The sequence below is a fragment of the Vicugna pacos genome, unplaced genomic scaffold (assembly GCF_048564905.1).
Source record: "Vicugna pacos unplaced genomic scaffold, VicPac4 scaffold_16, whole genome shotgun sequence".
NCBI classification, from domain to species: domain Eukaryota; kingdom Metazoa; phylum Chordata; class Mammalia; order Artiodactyla; family Camelidae; genus Vicugna; species Vicugna pacos.
Window position 1 is genome coordinate 5403594 of NW_027328737.1, and position 12263 is coordinate 5415856.

Here is a 12263-nt window from a genome sequence, read left to right on the forward strand (position 1 = left end):
AAATAGAATACAGAATATAGAACACAAAATTTAGAACATGGAATGCACAACACAGAATTTAGAATATAGAATACCGAATACTGAATATAGAATATGAATATAAAATATAGAACACAGAATTTAGAATACAGAATACAGAATACTGAATATAGAATATGAATATACAATGTAGAAAAAGGAATATAGAATATAGAATACGGAATGCAGAATATAGAATACAGAAGATAGAATATAGAACACAGAATATAGAATATGGAAAACAGAATACAAAACCCAGAATTGAGAACATGGAATGAAGAACATAGAATTAAGAATATAGAAAACCGAATACTGAATATAGAATTTAAATTTAGAATGTTGAACACAGAATTTAGAATATAGAATAAAGAATACTGAATATTGAATTTAGAATGTAGAATGTAGAACACATTATTTAGAATACAGAATACTGAATATAGAATTTAGAATATAGAATGCAGAACACATAATATAGAATATAGACTACGGAATGCAGAATATAGTATATAGAGGATAGAATAATGAATACAAATTATAGAATATAGAATAGAGAATATAAAACCCAGAATTAAGGACATTGAATGTAGAACACAGAATTAAGAATATAGAATATAGAATACTGAATATAGAATTTAGAACATAGAATGTAGAACACAGAATATAGAATATAGAATAGAGAATATGGAACACAATATTTAGAACATGTAATGCACAACATAGAATTTAGAATATAGAACACGGAATCTGAATATAGAGTATGAATATACAATGTAGAACACAGAATTTAGAATATAGAATACAGAATAATTAATATAGAATTTAGAATATACAATGTAAAACAGAATATAGAATATAGAATACGGAATGCAGAATATAGAATACAGAATATAGAACCCAAAATTTAGAACATGAAATGCACAACCCAGAATTTAGAATATAGAATAAAGAATACTGAATATAGTATATAGAATATAGAATGTAGAACACAGAATATAGAATATAGAATAGTGAATATAGAACACAGAATATAGAACATGGAATGCAGAACACAGAATTTAGAATATAGAATACAGAATACTGAATATAGTATTTAGAATATAGAATGTAGAACAAAGAGTATAGAATATAGAATACGGAATACTGAATAAAGTATTTAGAATATAGAATGTAGAACACAGAATATAGAATATAGGATATGGAATGCAGAATATAGAATACAGAATATAGAATATAGAACACAGAATATAGAATATAGAATAGAGTATATGGAACCCAAAATTTATAACATGGAATACGGAACACAGAATTTAGAATATAGTATACAGAATACTGAGAATAGAATTTAGAATATAGAATTTAGGACACAGAATATGGAATGTCGAATACGGAATGCAGAATATTGTATACAGAATATACAATGTAGAACACATAATTTAGAATATGGAAAGCAGAATATAGAGAACGGAATTTAGAACATATAATGAAGAACACAGAATTTAGAATATAGAATACTGATTCCTGAATATATAATTTAGAATATAGAAAGTAGAACACAGAATTTAGAATATAGAATACAGATTACTGAATATAGAATTTAGAATATGGAATGTAGAACACAAAATTTAGAATATAAAATACAGAATATAGAACACAAAATTGAGAAAATGGAATGCAGTACACAGAACTTAAAATATAGAACACCGAATACTGAATATAGAATATGAATATACAAAGTAGAACACAGAATATAGAATATAGAATTCAGATTACTTAATATAGAATCTAGAATATAGAATATAGAACACAGAATTTAAAATATAGAGTATAGAATACTGAATATAGAATTCAGAATATAGAATGTAGAACACAGAATACAGAATATAGAACACAGAATATAGCACACAAAATTTAGAACATGATATGCACAACACAGAATTTAGAATATAGAATAATGAATACTGAATATAGAATATGAATATACAATTTAGAACACAGAATTTAGAATATAGAATACAGAATACTGAATATAGAATTTAGAATATACAATGTAGAACACAGAATATAGAATACAAAATACGGAATGCAGAATATAGAATACAGAATATAGAACACAAAATTTAGAACATGGAATACAGAACAGGGGATTTAGAATATAGAATATCGAATACAAATATAGAATATGAATATACAATATAAAACACAGAATTTAAAATACAGAATACTGAATATAGAATTTAGAATAAAGAATGCAGAACACAGAATTTAGAGTATAGGATAAGGAATGTAGAATATAGAATACAGAATATAGAATGTAGAACACAAAATATAGTATATGAAAAACAGAATACAGAACCCAAAATTTAGATCATGGAATGTAGAACACAGAATATAGAGTATATAATACAGATTACTGAATATAAAATTTAAACTATAAAATATAGAACACAGAATATGTAATGTAGACTACGGAATGCAGAATATAGAATATAGAATGTAGAATAATGAGCACAAAATATAGAATAGAGAATATAGAAACCAGAATTTAGAACATGGAATGTAGAACAAAGAATATAGAATATAGAATACAGAATACTTAATATCGAATTTAGAAAATAGAACGTAGAACACACAATATGGAATGTAGAATACGGAATGCCTAATATTGAATACAGAATATAGAATGTAGAACACAGGATTTAGAATATGGAAAACAGAATATAGAACCAAGAATTTAGAACATGGAATGGAGAACAAAGAATTTACAATATAGAATGCAGATTACTGAATATAGACTTTAGAATACATAATGTAGAACACAGAATTTAGAATATAGAGTATAGAATACTGAATATAGAATTTAGAATATAGAATTTAGAACACAGAATATAGAAAATAGAATACAGAATATGGAACACAAAATTTAGAACATGGAATGCACAATACAGAATTTAGAATCTAGAATACAGAATACTGAATATACAATATGAATATAAAATGTAGAACACAGAATTTAGAATACAGAATACAGAATACTGAATATAGAATTTAGAATATACAATGTAGAACACAGAATATGAAATATTGAATACCGAATTCAGAATATAGAATACAGAATATAGAACACAAAATTTACAAAATGGAATGCACAACACAAAATTTAGAATATAGAATACCGAATAATGAATATAGAATATGAATATACAATGTTGAACACAGAATTTAGAATATAGAATAAAGAATACTGAATATAGAATTTAGAATATAGAATGTAAAACACAGTATAGGATATAGAATACGGAATGCAGAATATAGAATTTAGAATATAGAATGTAGAACACAGAATATAGAATATAGAATATGGAATGCAGTATATAGAATACAGTATATAGAATGTAGAACACAGAATATAGAATATAGAATATAGTATATGGAAACCAAAATTTAGAACATGGAATGCAGAATACAGAATTTAGAATATAGAATACAGAATACAGTATATAGAATTTAGAATATATAATTTAGAACACAGAATATGGAATGTAGAATACGGAATGCACACTATTGTATACAGAATATACAATGTAGAACACAGCATTTAGAATATAGGGTATATAATACTGAATATAGAATTTAGAATATAGAATGTAGAACACAGAATATAGAGTATAGAATACAGAATATAGAAACCAAAATTTAGAACATGGAATGCAGAACAGAGGATTTAGAATATAGAATACCGAATACAAATATACAATATGAATATACCATGTAGAACACAGAATTTAGAATATAGAATACAGAATAATGAATATACAATTTAGAGTATACAATGTAGAACAATGAATATAGGATATAGAGTACCGAATGCAGAATATAGAATACAGAATTTAGAATATAGAACACAGAATATAGAATATGGAAAACAGAATATAAAACCCAGAATTGAGAACATGGAATGAAGAACATACCATTTAGAATATAGAAAACAGAATATTGAATATAGAATTTCAAATATAGAATGTTGAACACAGAATTTAGAATATAGAATAAAGAATACTGAATATTGAATTTAGAATGTAGAATGTAGAACACAGTATTTAGAATATAGATTCGAGAATATAGAACCCAGAATTTAGCACATGGATTGCAGAAGGCAGAATACTGAATATAGAAATTAGAATAAAGAATGTAGAACACAGAATATAGAATATAGACAACGGAATGCAGAATATAGAATATAGAGTATAGAATGATGAACACAAATTATAGAATATAGAATAGAGAATATAGAACCCAAAATTAAGAACATGGAATGTAGAACACACAATTTAGAATATAGAATACAGAATATTGAATTTCGAGTTTAGAATATAGAATGCAGAACAAAGAATATGGAATGTAGAATACGGAATGCAGAATATTGAATACAGAATACAGAACATAGAACACAGTATAGAGAATATAGATTAAAGAATATAGAAACCAGAATTTAGAACAAGGAATGCAGAACACAGAATTTACAATATAGAATAAAGATTACTGAATATAGAATTTAGAATATAGAATGCAGAACACAGAATTAAGAATATAGAATATAGAATACAGAATATAGAATTTAGAATATTGAATGTAGAACACAGAACATAGAATATAGAATAAAGAATATAGAACACAAAATTTAGAACATGGAATACACAACACAGAATTTAGAATATAGAATACCGAATACTGAATATAGAATATGAATATACAATGTAGAACACAGAATTAAGAATAGAGTATACAGAATACTTAATATAAAATTTAGAATATATAATGTAGAATACAGAATATAGAATATAGAATACGGAATGCAGAATATAGAACACATAATATAGAACACGATATTTAGAACATGGAATGCACAACACAGAATTTATAATATAGAATAAAGTATACTGTATATTGAATTTAGATTATAGAATGAAGAACACAGTATATAGAATACAGATTAGAGAATATAGAACCCAGAATTTAGAACTTGGAATGCAGAACACAGAATTTAGAATATATAATACAGAATACAGAATATAGAATTTAGAATATAGAATATAGAACACAGAGTATTGAATATAGAATACAGAATACTGAATATACAATATAGAAAATAGAATGTAGAACACAAAATATAGAATATAGAATATGGAATGCAGAATTTAGAATACAGAATATACAATGTAGAACACAGAATATAGACAACAGAGTAGAGTATATGGAACGCAAAGTTTAGAACATGGAATGCAGAACACACAATATAGAATATATAATACAGAATACTGAATATAAAATTTAGAAAATATAATTTAGAACACAGAAAATGGAATGTAGAATACGGAATGCAGAATATTGTATACAGAATATACAATGTAGAACACAGAATTTAGAATATGGAAAGCAGAATATAGAACACGGAATTAAAACATGGAATGTAGAAAACAGAATTTATTATATAGAATACAGTACACTGAATATCGAATTAGGAATATAGAATGTAGAACACAGAATATGGAATGTAGAAAACGGAATGCAGAATATTGAATACAGAATATAGAATGTAGAACACAGAATTTAGAATATAGGTTATATAATACTGAATATAGAAGTTAGAATATAGAATGTAGAACACAGAATATAGAGTATAGAATACAGAATACAGAACCCAAAATATAGAACATGAAATGCAGAACAGAGGATTTAGAATATAGAATACCGAATAAAAATATAGAATATGAATATACAATGTAGAACACAGAATTTAGAATATAGAATACAGAACACTGAATATACAATTTAGAATATAGAATGTAGAACAAGGAATATAGAAGATAGAATACGGAATGCAGAATATAGAATACAGAAATTAGAATATAGAACACAGAGTATAGAATATGGAAAACAGAATATAAAACCCAGAATTGAGAACATGGAATGAAGAACATACAATTTAGAATATAGAAAACCGAATACTGAATATAGAATTTCAAATATAGAATGTTGAACACAGAATTTAGAATATAGAATAAAGAATACTGAATATTGAATTTAGAATGTAGAATGTAGAACACAGTATTTAGAATGTAGATTAGAGAATATAGAACCCAGAATATAGCACATGGAATGCAGAAGGCAGAATTTGGAATATAGAATACAGAAAACTGAATATAGAATTTAGAATATAGTATGTAGAACACAGAATATAGAATATAGACAACGGAATGCAGAATACAGTTTATAGAATATAGAATGATGAACACAAAATATAGAATATGGAATAGAGAATATAGAACCCAGAATTAAGAACATGGAATATAGAACACAGAATTTAGTATATAGAATACATAATACCTAATTTCGAATTTCGAATATAGAATGTAGAACAAAGAATATGGAATGTAGAATACGGAATGCAGAATATTGAATACAGAATATAGAATGTAGAACACAGAATTTAAAATATGGAAAAAGGAATATATAACCCAGAATTTAGAACATGGAATGCAGAACACAGAATTTAGAATATAGAATACAGAATACTGAATATAGAATTTAGAATATAGAATATAGAACACAGAGTATAGAATATAGAATACGGAATTCTGAATATAGAAAATAGAATATTGAATGTAGAACACAGAATATACAATATAGAATATGGAATGTAGAATTTAGAATACAGAATATAGAATGTAGAACACAGAATATAGAATATAAAATAGAGTATATGGAACGCAAAATTTAGAACATTGAATGCAGAACACACAATATAGAATATAGAATACAGAATACTGAATATAGAATTTAGAATATAGAATTTAGAACACAGAATATGGAATGTAGAATACGGAATGCAGAATATTGTATACAGAATATACAATGTAGAACACAGAATTTAGAATATGGAAACCAGAATATAGAACACGGAATTAAAACATGGAATGTAGAACACAGAATTTATAATAAAGAATACAGTATACTAAATATCGAATTTAGAATATAGAATGTAGAACTCAGAATCTGGAATGTAGAATACGGAATGCAGAATATTGAATACAGAATATAGAATGTAGAACACAGTATATAGAATATAGATTAGAGAATATAGAAACCAGAATTTAGAACATGGAATGCAGAACACAGAATTTAGATTATAGAATACAGAATAATTTATATACAATTTAGAATATAAAATGTAGAACCCAGAATATAGAATGTAGACTACGGAATGCAGAATATAGGATATAGTATATAGAATGATGAACACAAATTATAGGATATAGAATAGAGAATATAGAACTCAGAATTAAGAACATGGAATCTAGAACACAGAATTAAGAATATAGAATATGGAATACTGAATATAGAATTTAGAATATAGAATGTAGAACACAGAATATAGAGTATAGAATACAGAATATAGAACACAAAATTTAGAACATGGAATGCACAACACAGAATTTAGAATATAGAATACGGAATACTGAATATAGACTATGAATATACAATATAGAACACAGAATTTAGAATAGAGAATACAGAATATTTAATATCGAATTTAGAATATAGAATGAAGAACACAGAATATAGAATGTAGAATACGGAATGTAGAATATTGGATACACAATATAGAATGTAGAACACAGGATTTAGAATATAGAGTTTAGAATACTGAATATATAATTTAGAATATAGAATGTAGAACAGAGAATATAGAAAATAGAATACAGAATATAGAACACAAAATTTAGAACATGGAATGCACAACACAGAATTTAGAATATAGAATACCGAATACTGAATATATAATATGAATATAAAATGTAGAACACAGAATTTAGAATACAGAATACAGAATACTGAATATAGAATATGAATATACAATGTAGAAAAAGGAATATAGAATATAGAATACGGAATGCAGAATATAGAATACAGAAGATAGAATATAGAACAAAGAATATAGAATATGGAAAACAGAATACAAAACCCAGAATTGAGAACATGGAATGAAGAACATAGAATTTAGAATATAGAAAACCGAATACTGAATATAGAATTTCAAATATAGAATGTTGAACACAGAATTTAGAATATAGAATAAAGAATACTGAATATTGAATTTAGAATGTAGAATGTAGAACACAGTATTTAGAATATAGATTAGAGAATATAGAACCCAGAATTTAGCACATGGAATTCAGAAGACAGAATTTCGAATATAGAATACAGAATACTGAATATAGAATTTAGAATATAAAATGTAGAACACAGAATATAGAATATAGACTACAGACTGCAGAATATAGTTTACAGAATATAGAACGATGAACACAAATTATAGAATAAAGAATAGAGAATATAGAACCCAGAATTAAGAACATGGAATATAGAACACAGAATTTAGTATATAGAATACATAATACGGAATTTCGAATTAAAATATAGAATGTAGAACACAGAATATGGAATGTAGAATACGGAATGCAGAATATTGAACACAGAATATTGAATTTAGAACACAGAATTTAAAATATGGAAAAAGGAATATATAACCAAGAATTTAGAACATGGAATGCAGAACACAGAATTTAGAATATAGAATACAGATTACTGAATATAGAATTTAGAATATAGAATGTAGAACACAGAATATAGAATATAGAGTATAGAATACTGAATATAGGATTTAGAATATAGAATGTAGAACACAGAATATAGAATGTAGAATAGATTATATGGAACGCAAAATTTAGAACATGGAATTCAGAACACACAATATAGAATATAGAATACCGAATACTGAATATAGAATATGAATATAAAATGTAGAACACAGAATTTAGAATACAGAATACAGAATACTGAATATAGAATATGAATATACAATGTAGAACAAGGAATATAGAATATAGAATACGGAATGCAGAATATAGAATACAGAAGATAGAATATAGAACACAGAATATAGAATAAGGAAAACAGAATACAAAACCCAGAATTGAGAACATGGAATGAAGAACATAGAATTTAGAATATAGAAAACCGAATACTGAATATAGAATTTCAAATATAGAATGTTGAACACAGAATTTAGAATATAGAATAAAGAATACTGAATATTGAATTTAGAATGTAGAATGTAGAACAAAGTATTTAGAATATAGATTAGAGAATATAGAAGCCAGAATTTACCACATGGAATGCAGAAGACAGAATTTAGAATATAGAATACAGAATAGTGAATATAGAATTTAGAATATAGAATTTAGAACACAGAATATGGAATGTAGAATACGGAATGAAAAATATTGTATACAGAATATACAATGTAGAACACAGAATTTAGAATATGGAAAGCAGAATATAGAACACGGAATTAAAACATGGAATGTAGAAAACAGAATTTATTATATAGAATACAGTATACTGAATATCAAATTTAGAATATAGAATGTATAACACAGAATATGGAATGTAGAATACGGAATGCATAATATTGTACACAGAATATAGAATGTAGAACACAGAATTTAGAATATAGATTATATAATTCTGAAGATAGAATTTAGAATATAGAATGTAGAACACAGTATATAGAGTATAGAATACAGAATATAGAACCCAAAATTTAGAACATGGAATGCAGAACAGAGGATTTAGAATATAGAATACCGAATACAAATATAGAATATGAATATACAATGTAGAACACAGTATTTAGAATATAGAATATAGAATACTGAATATACAATTTAGAATATACAATGTAGAACAATGAGTATAGGATATAGAGTACGGAATGCAGAATTTAGAATACAGAAGTTGGAATATAGAACACAGAATATAGAATATGGAAAACAGAATACAAAACACAGAATTGAGAACATGGAATGAAGAACATAGAATTTAGAATATAGAAAACAGAATACTGAATATAGAATTTCAAATATAGAATGTTGAACACAGAATTTAGAATAGAGAATAAAGAATACTGAATATTGAGTTTAGATTGTAGAATGTAGAACACAGTATTTAGAATACAGATTAGAGAATATAGAACACAGAATATAGCACATGGAATGCAGAAGACAGAATTTAGAATATGGAATACAGAATACTGAATATAGAATGTAGAATATAGAATGTAGAACACAGAATATAGAATATAGACAACGGAAATCAGAATATAGAATATAGCGTATAGAATGATGAACACAAATAATAGAATATAGAATAGAGAATATAGAAACCAAAATAAGAACATGGAATGTAGAACACACAATTTAGAATATAGAATACAGAATATTGAATTTCGAGTTTAGAATATAGAATGTAGAACATAGAATATGGAATGTAGAATACGGAATGCAGAATATTGAATACAGAATATAGAACGTAGAACCTAGTATAGAGAATATAGATTAAAGAATATAGAAACCAGAATTTAGAACATGGAATGCAGAACACAGAATTTAAAATATAGTATAAACATTACTGAAAATAGAATTTAGAATATAGAATGCAGAACACAAAATATAGAATATGGAATATAGAATACAGAATATAGAATTTAGAATATAGAATGTAGAACACAGAATATAGAATATAAAATAAAGAATATGGAACACAAAATTTAGAACATTGAATACACAACACAGAATTTAGAATATAGAATACCGAATACTGAATATAGAATATGAATATTAAATTTAGAAAACAGAATTTAGAATACAGAATACAGAATAGTGAATATAGAATTTAGAATATACAATGTAGAACAGAGAATATGAAATATAGAATACGGAATTCAGAATATAGAATACGGAATATAGAACACAAAATTTAGAACATGGAATGCACAACACAGAATTTAGAATATAGAATACCGAATACTGAATATAGAATATGAATATACAATGTTGAACACAGAATTTAGAATATAGAATAAAGAACACTGAATATACAATTAAGAATATAGAATGTAGAACAAAGTATAAAATATAGAATACGGAATACAGAATATAGAATTTAGAATATAGAATGTAGAACACAGAATATAGAATATAGAATAGAGTATATGGAACCCAAAATTTAGAACATGGAATGCAGAACACAGAATTTAGAATATAGAATACTGAATACTGAATATAGAATTTAGAATATGGAATGTGGAACACAGAATATAGAATATAGAATACGGAATTCAGAATATAGAATACAGAATATAGAATTTAGAACACAGAATATAGAACATAGAATAAAGTATATGGAACACAAAATTTAGAACATGCAATGCAGAACACAGAATGTAGAATATAGAATACAGAATACTGAATATAGAATTTAGTATATAGGATGCAGAACACAGGATTTAGAATGTAGTATGCAGAATACTGAGTATAGAATTTAGAACATTGAATGCAGAACACAGAATTTAGAATATAGGATGCAGAATACTGTATATAGAATTTAGAATATAGAATGCATAACACAGAATATAGAATATTGACAAAGGAATGGGGAATATAGAATATAGAATATAGAATGAAGAACACAAAATACAGAATACAGAATAGAGAATATAGAACCCAGAATTGAGAAATGGAATGCAGAACAGAGAATTTAGAATATAGAATACAGAATACTGAAAAAATATTTTAAAATATAGAATGTAGAACAAAGAATATAGAATATAGAATAGGGAATGCAGAATATAGTATGTAGAATATAGAATGAAGAACAAAAACATAGAATATAGAATACTGAATATAGAACCCAGAAATTAGAACACGGTATGCAGAACACAGAATTTAGAATATAGAACACAGAACACATAATATAAAATTTAGAATATAGAATGTAGAACACAGAGTATAAAATATCGAATACGGAATACTGAATATAGAATTTAGAATATATAATGTAGAACACAGAATATAGAATATAGAATATGGAATGCAGAATATAGAATACAGAATATAGAATGTAGAACACAGAATATAGAATATAGAATAGAGTATATGGAAACCAAAATTTAGATCATGGAATGCAGAATACAGAATTTAGAATATAGAATACAGAATACAGTATATAGAATTTAGAATATATAATTTAGAACACAGAATATGGAATGTAGAATACGGAATGCACACTATTGTATACAGAATATACAATGTAGAACACAGCATTTAGAATATAGAGTATATAAT